This window comes from Alligator sinensis, unplaced genomic scaffold, assembly GCF_000455745.1.
Source record: "Alligator sinensis unplaced genomic scaffold, ASM45574v1 scaffold292_1, whole genome shotgun sequence".
NCBI lineage: Eukaryota > Metazoa > Chordata > Crocodylia > Alligatoridae > Alligator > Alligator sinensis.
This window is the reverse complement of record NW_005842509.1, coordinates 948,872-959,040: the sequence shown is the minus strand read 5'-3', so window position 1 is coordinate 959,040 and position 10,169 is coordinate 948,872. Positions and strand designations below refer to the sequence as shown.

General features: G+C 46.3%; 1 protein-coding gene across 9 annotated transcripts in view; it reads right to left on the bottom strand.

The window, feature by feature from the left end:
* The window catches only part of PACSIN2 (protein kinase C and casein kinase substrate in neurons 2), a 138,380-nt gene extending 131,086 nt beyond the window's left edge, over nt 1–7,294 (bottom strand). For 4 of the 9 annotated variants that reach the window (XM_025213204.1, XM_025213206.1, XM_014523615.2 and 1 more), the window contains exon 1: nt 7,189–7,273. The gene's annotated coding sequence lies outside the window, so the exon portion shown is untranslated. Of the gene's footprint in view, nt 1–7,188 lie in introns of all 9 variants that reach the window. The other 5 variants (XM_006031536.3, XM_025213209.1, XM_025213210.1 and 2 more) reach the window with 4 other exon arrangements.
* Between the last annotated feature and the right edge of the window lie 2,875 nt (nt 7,295–10,169).

The window sequence follows — 10,169 nt, the reverse complement described above, 5'->3', positions numbered from 1 at the left end:
GTCCTACTGGACTCCAAGATGAACATGAGTCGGCAATGTGACGAAGCCATCAGAAAAGCCAATAGCACTTTATCATGCATCAGCAGATGCATGACGAATAGATCCAAAGAGGTGATACTTCCACTCTATCGGGCGCTGGTCAGACCGCAGTTGGAGTACTGCGTGCAATTCTGGGCGCCGCACTTCAAGAGGGATGCGGATAACCTGGAGAGGGTCCAGAGAAGGGCCACTCGTATGGTTAAGGGCCTGTAGACCAAGCCCTACGAGGAGAGACTAGAGAAACTGGACCTTTTCAGCCTCCGCAAGAGAAGGTTGAGAGGCGACCTTGTGGCTGCCTATAAGTTCATCACGGGGGCACAGAAGGGAATTGGTGAGGTTTTATTCACCAAGGCGCCCCCGGGGGTTACAAGAAATAATGGCCACAAGCTAGCAGAGAGCAGATTTAGATTGGACATTAGGAAGAACTTCTTCACCGTTAGAGTGACCAAGGTCTGGAACGGGCTCCCAAGGGAGGTGGTGCTCTCCCCTACTCTGGGGGTCTTCAAGAGGAGATTGGATATGCATCTAGCTGGGGTCATCTAGACCCAGCACTCTTTTCTGCCTACGCAGGGGGTTGGACTCGATGATCTATTGAGGTCCCTTCCGACCCTAACATCTATGAATCTATATTCCATATTTTCCATTTTCATTCTGTAAAATTAAGCATGAAGGCCTCTTTTTCAGGAACCAACCGGTTTCCCCAATGTCAAACATTTGATTATCAAAAAATGTTTCTTTCTGTAAAAGGAGAGTCACCAACACAGAACAAAAGCTGAGAACCACTGATGACTCTGAAACTCATGCCTGAAACTTGGGCCTACTCACAAAAGTTCAAATACAGAATAATAATGCTACCTGCATATTGCAAGAGGATGCAAGTTTATGGCTAGGCCATCTAAGAAGGAATAATGAAGTATCTCTTCCAGCTTATCTTGCTATATTCAGAACAATTTCAAGCCGACTCTTAGTTGTCTGGTGTGTAACCATATGAAATGTCTATCCTTGATTTATTAGTATGGTAAAATTTCTTTTGCGACTAACTCGTGTTTATGTGCAGGAAGAGACATTCTCCATATGTAATAGATGTCTCCTCCTGATTTAGTATGTTTTTCCTGGCTGTTAATCAGTTTCTTAATATGTTTCAAACTGGATAACCTCTTGTTACCAAAGAAGGTAACTCATTCAAATAAAAAATTTCTGATAACCAGCAGGTTTTTCCTGTCAATTACTGCTTGGAACGCTCTCTTGATTTACACAACAAAAAGAATGCTTTGAAGATGCTAAACTAAGGGTATCAAAAGGCAGTAAAACAGCAAACAGCGTGCGCGCTTCAAGAGTGAGAAATCTTTCTGACACCAGTTGCTGATGCACCCGACTTACTTGAAAAGTTGAAGAGAAACAAACCACCTCTATGTTGCCTGTTTGGTGAGAAATCATCACCTTATAGCTAATTACTGGACTTTGATTGGTTTGGGCTCACTTGACTTGATTTTAAATACCTGTAGTAAATAAAGCTTTTCTTTCTGTCACTCATCGAATGAGGTATCATGTCAATCCCTGGGCTAGTCCGGAATCCTAGGTTTTTATTGCTAACACCACTGATATAGAGGAAAACATATTTACCTTCAGAAAGGAATTCAGGTATTCTGTGAAGGATTTACTTAAAGACATTCTCAGGACTTTTGCGGGGAGGGACAGAGTCAGGAAAATCACTGCATAAATTCTTACATCCCATATAATAGAAACATAGGTTTGATAAGGACCTGAAGAGATGATTTGGCCTAACTTCCTGCATTGACAAAGATCAAGTACACCCAAGCCACCACAACAGAGTTGTACCTAAATGTGTTCTTACAGACCTTCAAGACTCAGTGGTTCTGTAACCTCCTCAAGAAAGCCTGCTTCAGTGTTTCTCCACCCCAGCTGTTAGGAAGCCTTTACTAATATGCAACCTGAATCTTCTCTGCAGCAAATGAAACTGGTTTCTTCTGTTCCTTCCCCCAGTAACCGGGGGAAGGAGCAGCTGACCACCAGCCACTTCATAACAACCTTTTATGTATGGCATGACTTGTAACAACCCACCCCACTGCCCTCCCCCAAAAAGGCTCAGGACAGCTTACAATAAAATAAAGTTAACTTAAAAATGAATAAAATATTAAATAGGGTAATATGTAACTAAACAAACTATACAAACAATACCCAACATTTAAAAATTCCACTCAGCCACTCCTGCTCCCCTCCCTCCCTCAGTGCAGCCTTGCTTTCTAACCCTTTTTTTCACTTCCTCCATTAAAGACACATATTTGCTTCCCATATTTCCCCTCCCACTCCTCACATATGACCCTCCCAAGCCCATACCTCCCTGCCACAACTGTCACCAAGATCCACTCATCCTCTCCCTCCCCGCCCCCCATGAACGCATTATTCAATTTAAAAGAATTATAAAAAGAGACACCAGAAATCCCAAAGAGCACCCAAACCTCTTAGCTTTGATGCTCTTCCCTAGATTCTCTCCAGTTTGCCTGCATCTTTCTTAAAACCTTATGATCAAAACTGGACATGGTATTCCAGTTAAAGCCTCACCGACACCACAGGGTAGATCAATTATGTCTTACAAATAATGCTCTTATTAACATATCCCAGAATGAGATTTGCCTTTCTTCAATTGCATCACATTTAGTGAACCACAATTAGTTTGAGAGACACTCTGACCTTCGGTACCTTTTCTACAGCACTACTGCTTAGACAATTGCTTCCCATTTTCTAGTTGTGCAGTTGGCTTCTCTTTCCAAAGTACAGTAGTAGTTTGTACTTGTTCCTTCAGAATTTTATCTTACTGATTTCAGACTCTTTCATCTGGATCATTTTGACTTCTGATCCAGTCCTCCACCAAGCTTTCAATTTCCTCCTCCCTCCCAACTTGGTGTCATGCTTATATTTAAAGTTTATAAAGCACACTCTCAAATGCCATCACTTAAGTAACTAAAAATATTGATGAGGACTGGGCCCAGGTCAGACCACTAGGAGACCCATCTGAGATGCCTTTCCTGTTAGACAGGGAACCACAGGCTACCTGCAGGATGACTCCAGTCAAACAGGAACCAGGTACCTTTGTTTTACTGTCAGCAAGGAGATGAGAATGGGAGCTGTGGCAGAGCCATGCTGCTTCCAGCTGTGCCCACACCACTGCCCCTTCTCCCTGCCATCCCCCCACCTCCACTGGCTGCAGCTTTCAGCCCATGGGGAGTTGTATTTGGCTCTTCTAGCTTCAAGTTGTGCCCACCCTGTAGCTGGGAAGCAGGGGTTGGGGGGAGAGAGGGAGAAAGGGGAAGTAAAGGGGGATGGGGAAGCAGAGGTAGCATGAACACAATTTCTAGCTCCCCAACCCCGGTGCAGCCCCCTACCAGCTAGAAGTTGAACCAGCATACAGCAAGGGAAAGGAGTGGGAAGAAGCAGCTGCAGCACAGGCACAGGCAGAACCCTCCAACTTCACAGGCCATATGTTGCCAGCCTTTGCCATAGATGATGCCCAGCAGGGTGGATAAAAATCAATGATTTTAAAAAAACAACAAAAAAAGATTTTTATAAATTTAAATCTTATTTTATATTTTATTAAGATTTGTTAAATAAAATAAACATATAAAGATAGTTTTAATTTAAGATATGTCAAAGCTCAAATATATTATCATGGAATAGGGATTATAACTTCTAATTATATACTAGTTGAGACAATATATTAATGTAAACTTTTTAGAAAAGTTATATAAATAGGTCAAAACAAGCCATGGACTATATAAGGGTCCCGATCTTATGGGGTTCCCAGAGACTCCTCTATAGATTAATAAAAATTAAAGAAAACCACTCCACCCAATGGGACTCAGTGCCCAGTACAGAATATCCCCTTAAGCATCTCTGTGATGCTCACTTTCAGTTCTCAAACTGCAGATTTGTGTCTCCAGAGATCATAGGAAGACAAGGTTATTTGGGTAGATGTGATATCTTTTATTAGGCCAACTAAATAATTGAAAAAATTGTTCTTTGCAAGCAATTAACACCCTTCTTCAGGCATAGGAAGAGTTTGTTGTCTCCAGAGATAGCATCCTTGTTAACAGCAGTACAGTAAAATCGCTGTTATCCAGCATCCCTATAACCAGCAGGGTTTTCAGTTAATGCAGAGCTGGGGGGGACGGACGGACACGACACGACACACATGCAGTGGCAGCAGCCGCATACAGTGACGACAGCTGCAGGGTGCAGCATGGATTGGTGCAGGGCAGCATACGTGGAGAAGCGACAGCACAAGCTGCCGTGTTCAAGCTTCCCCCGCCCTCCCAGCCGATGGAGTGGGGGGTAGCGGTGGCCACACACGGTGGTCGGTGGTGGCAGTGGTTGCCGTGTACGAGCTTTCCCCCACCCACTCCTCGCATCCAGCCAGCTGGCCAGAAATTCCAGTTAGTAAAGTATTCCGGCTATTTAAATGCCAGATAGTGGAGATTTTACTGTATATGGAGATGAGAGAGAACCAACTTAATTACCCACCCACCAGCGTTGTTGTCTCTCTGAAAGTTTGTGTACATTAGGTCAAGCCCTTACCTTTCTCTTACAGTGCAAGGCTTCAAGAAATTAAATGAATAAAGGATATTAAACAACAAGAACACACTTTTTGTAGAAAACAATGATTAAATTGAGGCTTCCTGACCACCGATTTAAATCATGATTTAAAATCCTGATACCTAGTTCCGTAACTTTCCCATTTTCTACCCACTCACACGTATACAGACATTTTCATACAAGTGATCTGAGGAACTATGGCCACACAATACAGTTTCAAAAGTCTTACTGAAGTTATATCCCTATTAGGCTGGTTATTCTGCCAAAGGAAGAAATCAGATAGGTTTGTCAAAAAGAGATCACAGTGACCCAGTGTTCCTCATTTTTATCACCTTATTGTATTTTAGGTATTTGCAAACCAATTGTTCCAAACCTTTTGAAAGGTAGAAATTAGGTTTACTGCTCACAATTTACTGTTTATGCAAAGACCAAAGCAAAGACACTGAATACTTCAGCCTTCTCCAAGTCTTGCTCTCCTTTCCCATTTATTAATGAATACTCTCTTCCCCCTGTTTCTCTCTTATTTTCAACATATTTATAAAACCATTTTGGTACCTTCTGTGTCCTGTGCTAACTGAAAACCAGTTTGTGCCTTAGCCTTGATGATTATAACATCATACTTTCTTCATATAAACTGAAAGTCATTATTAATATAATTGTTCTTCAAAAATATGAAGAAAAACAAAGAAAAGAAAAAATAATAAAATGAGTTGTACAATGCTATGGATAACTATGAAATTTTTGTTGTCTCCCCAAATAAGAGGCAACTCATTACTTATACAGGTCCTCCCAAACATTTCTGGTCATTAAGCAAAATCCTTTTGAGCCCTTGCAGACACTTGCCCAACCCCATACAATCTCCTTTGCTAGCTATCAGTAGGATGTGCCTATTTGGACCATATGCACCTGATGCAGGGGCAAAGAAAACATCTACCAAAAACTATTTCAGAACTGACCTATGTGCCTATCATTCCTTAATAAGCTATTTCAGGGGTTTTCAACCTTTTTTAATAAGTGTACCCCCACACACGGCCTGGGGGGTGCAGCCGGATATGGACCAGCAGCAGCGCAGGGTGGTGGGTGACAGTGGCAACCACTGTGTACAAGTTTTCCTCCCTCCCACCATGTCCAGCCAGCTGGGTAGTGCCTATGCAGCCTTCAGAGGGGTCCCACTGCCCTCGCCCCTTCCCCCTCCTCCCAGCCCTGCTCCTGGGAAACAGTGGCACAGCGTGGTGGGTGGCAGTGTTCCATCCCCGCCCACCTGCATGTACCCCCTAGGGCCTTCCCAAGCACCCCCAGGGGTACACGTACCCTTGGCTGACAACCCCGGAGCTATTTCATTACCAACTACACAGGAGGGATACAAAGGATTGCTGTTTGACCCGTGGGGTGCAGTTTCACCACAAAGCAATCTTTCTGTTACTTGTGTGCCACTACATATTACCATCTCATCTGATCAAGCATGAGTGACAGAGCATATGTTTTTGCCTCTGAGAATATGCATGCACATATGTGAGCGAATGCGTGTCCAGTAGTGTGTCCCCAGTGTGTGTGCACGTCCATCCAATGGTAGTGCATTACTCAGAAAATAATCAAGACTGTCACCAGACTGAGTGAAGTCCAATTCTAAGGGTGCACTGAAACACTGGTTAGAGGTTTAAAACCAAGTATCAAACTTAAATGTTTCAAAGTCATAATTCAGACTCTGCCTGTTGAACAGACAAAACACCTGACAGCTTTATGACTTCAAACCGTACGAGGCTTCATTTTACAGCTATGCATGGAAGAAGCCTAAGTGCTTGTACACAACTCTTCCTAGACTACACTGCAGAAGAGAGGGTGTTGGCCACGCTAGTCCCAAGCCAGGCAAAAGACAGGGTAGCTGTGCACCTCACAGATTAATGAACTGAGATCCACACAGAATCAAAGAATCATAGGAAACAAGGGCTGGAAGGGACCTCAGGAGGCCACATCTAGCCCAACCCACTGCTCAAAGCAGGACCAGCTCCAACAAGATCAACCCAGCTGGGCTTTGTCTGGCCTAGGCTTAAAAACCTCCTAGAATGGATATTCCACCACCTCTCTGAGCTTTCAGGAAACTAGTGAAATGAGGCCCAGAGGGACCATGGGCCTGCACAGCTCAGGCTCTTACATGGGGCCTTCAGCAGCAGCAAATCTGTCTCAACAAAGCAGAAGCAGCCACGCACTACCCCTGCCTCAGTGTGTGTGTGCGCGCCCCAGTGTGTGTGTGTTCATCTGTCCAGTGTCCTCTCAGTGCATGTTCAGTGTGTCCTCCCAGTGTATGCGTGCACGCGTCCAGTGTGTGCGTGCCCCCCATTATGTGCATGTGTCCCCAGTATGTGTTCACCCCCTATGTGTGTGCGCGTGTCCCTCCCAGCGGATCCGTCCCGGGTGGGGAAGTCCCTTGTATGTGTCCAGCCGCGCGGGGCGGGGACAACCAGCCCGGCCGGGGCCGCAGTCCCAGGACAGAGCCCGAAGTCGGGAGCTCAGAGCCGCCCCCCACCGCCCCGCGCTCACCTGGGCTCAGCCCGCGCCCACTCGCGCTCGTCTCCGACTTCCCACTGCAAAAGCCAGCCACCGCCGCCGCCCTAGCGTCCGCTCCGATTGGCTGCCGCCCCGCGCCGCACTCATTGGGCAGGAGTGACAGAGTAGGAGTCCGCCTCCGAGGAGCTGAGGCTCCCATTGGCCCCTTTGCGCTGTCAGTCAAAACGGCTTCCTAGTGGGCTAGTTGCGGCGGTGCGGCTCCCGGACCGTGGGTTCGAATCCCCGCCCTGGGCCCTGGATCCTCCCTCCCGCTGGCTCCTGGGTGCCCGCTGGGCTCGTCGCCCCTCAGCAGCGCCAGCTCCGGGCTTGCACTCCCGCTTCGGCTAAGCCCAGACAGGGCAGGGACACAGGGGTGCACTTCTCCGACATGGCCCTGCCTGGAGAGATGCATACAGCTCCAGGAGGCTGCTAAAGCACCGAGAGAGATACTACGGTGCTCCTTTAAATGCATATTACATGTTGAATCCAACGTACACAGGAGCCGACCCCACGTGAGCTGTCACAATGCAACAGGGACGCGCATTTGCGTTCCTGACGCCACGTCTGCGCGGCCCCGTGAAGCGGTCACAAAGCACTAGTCGCTCGTGTCCCAGCCAGTGTGAGGAAACCTGCGGAGCAAAAAACAGCAGAACTGGCTGCCCCGCCCTGGACATCGCGGAGCCCTGGCTGTAAACTCTGCGGTTAGCTGGTGACTCGTGTTTCCAGTTGCAAAACCCCTGAAAGGCTCTTATGGCGTAACAGGGTGCCCCTGGCTACCACCCAGGGCTCTGTGTTGTTTTTGGGTTTCACTAGTTAGACACCCAGAGACCACTGAGAGTAAACACCTTACACACTCTTCCTCTCTCTTCCCCCTCCCCCAAATACATAAACAGTGCTCCTCCACTGCAAGAACACGTGGACACACACACCCTCATTAATGAGCAGTCTGCTAGTAAGACCATTTCTTACAGCAGGAGGACCTAGGTAGCAAAAACTGATCCATTGTACCCTCACTGCACAGTGTGTGTGGGGCTACTGCTTGGTTTTGCATTCACTAAATAAACACTTACACAAACAGTGCTCCTTCGCTGCAAGGATCAACTGCCCATAGTTAAAATGTTCAGTCCAAGGATCTCTAGGGGAGGAACAAAGGGGCTATCTAGCAGCGTCCGTGCCCAGGGGCAGCTGAGTCCATTCCTAATGTCACAGATAGTTTTTTCTACAGGAACTGTACATGGACACTGAGGAGGCCATCACATAGCTCCGCAATTAGGCGCACTGACTGCCACAGATAGTAAAGGGGCGTGGGCATGTCCTTTACTGGTAGCCCTCTGAGCTTTCTATTAGAATGCACAGGGAAACTTCTTCTATAACCATGATCTTTTAATAGCAGGGTATATCTCTTAAAGTAGCGGGGGCCAACTGTTTTGGCAGGTGTGCCACAAGTTAGACACACACCAAGTGCCAATCCAGTTCCTTTTCCCCACCCAACCCCCTCCTCTGATTCCTGCTCTGCCTGCCATTGTGCTGCCCTATCTACTGTGCTGCACACAGAGGTAACCGGCACCACTGGCAGCGCTCAGGCTGCAGGTTGCCTACCTGTGTGTTAAGCATCCTAAAAAATACATGAGGTAGGAAGGGAAAAAAATCACTTGCTTATCATCAAAATACAACCCACCAGCTCTCTGAATCTGAAAGCAAACTAATGTCACACAACAGGTTAAGTTATGAAATAAAACACAAAACAAACCAAGAAAAATCTTATGGCTGGTTTAAATTTCATGGGAAATACTTAACTGTTTTACTATAATTCCCAGAACTGGAATCTGACCAACAGTTGTGACCCTCTAAAAGCGGTCAAGATCTGGATTTCTGATTCTAAGGAAGCCTCTTTCAGCAGCCCAACATCTCCAACACCACAATGCAGCGATGCTAGTGCTGCATTTATTACATTTTTCCTTTGGCTCCTGTCTGCCAAGTTAAGCCTATACTGCAGTACAAAAGAAGTGCATGGGATTTAATGTTCTTGTCTGTTAGCTACAGCTGTCCTTCGACAAGTCATGTTTAAAATAACATTGCTGGTTTAGCTAATCCTCTAAAGCCAAGTTATTCAGTAATGCAATCATATTTCTCATAGGTAACGTTCTTCTATCATGTTCCTACCACTACTAACCTATTTCTTTCTCCCTCATTCTCTGCCTCTCATCATTTAAAAAAATTCTCCCCCCACACATTCCCTCCTCTCGTTGTCAATCTGCCCACAACATTGCCACAATATAGTTTGGTTTGAAGATAGTAGGAGTCCACAAGCAGCCTCTTGTTCTTATTAGATATTTTTGATACAGGACTATGTATTATTGTACTCTTTTATTCATTTATTAATATAAAATTAACTCCAAGTGAAACTATCCTAATGTAGCAGAAGCACCCTATAAACAGCAGTTTAGCAAGAGGCATGTTACAAGGCCTCTACCAAATCCTCATCCTCAACCTCTAGTATACATTTGCCTGTTCCTACTGTGCGGGCCGGGAACGATCCAAGGCCCTTTTTTCGCGCAGCGCAGGCTGTGGCCAGCAGCCCGGACACGCCGGGTTGGGGAAGGCAGGCGGTGCGCTAGAATTAGGCACGGACGCTTAATGGTTGTTTAAGATTATTTACTTACACCGAAGATGGTCGTGGTGTAGGCTGGAACGTTTCCAGGAATACTTCGCTTAAATCCTAGTTTTAGGACTCGGACAGAACTCTGATTCACTCACACGAAGTTGTCAAGGCTCCGTGGAACTTTTGCGCGCAGGGAAGGGTACGTCGAGGGATCATTCGGCGACGGGGAGAGGCAAGAGGCTGATCAGACCCCTGTAGCCTTCTTGATATTCATGCTGGGTCCAATAGGCTCCGCAGCGCTTAAAGATCTTCACGAGACGTGAAGTCTCCTCCTCCTGATGTTCGTGGAGTCCTCCAACTTGGGCGGAAACCA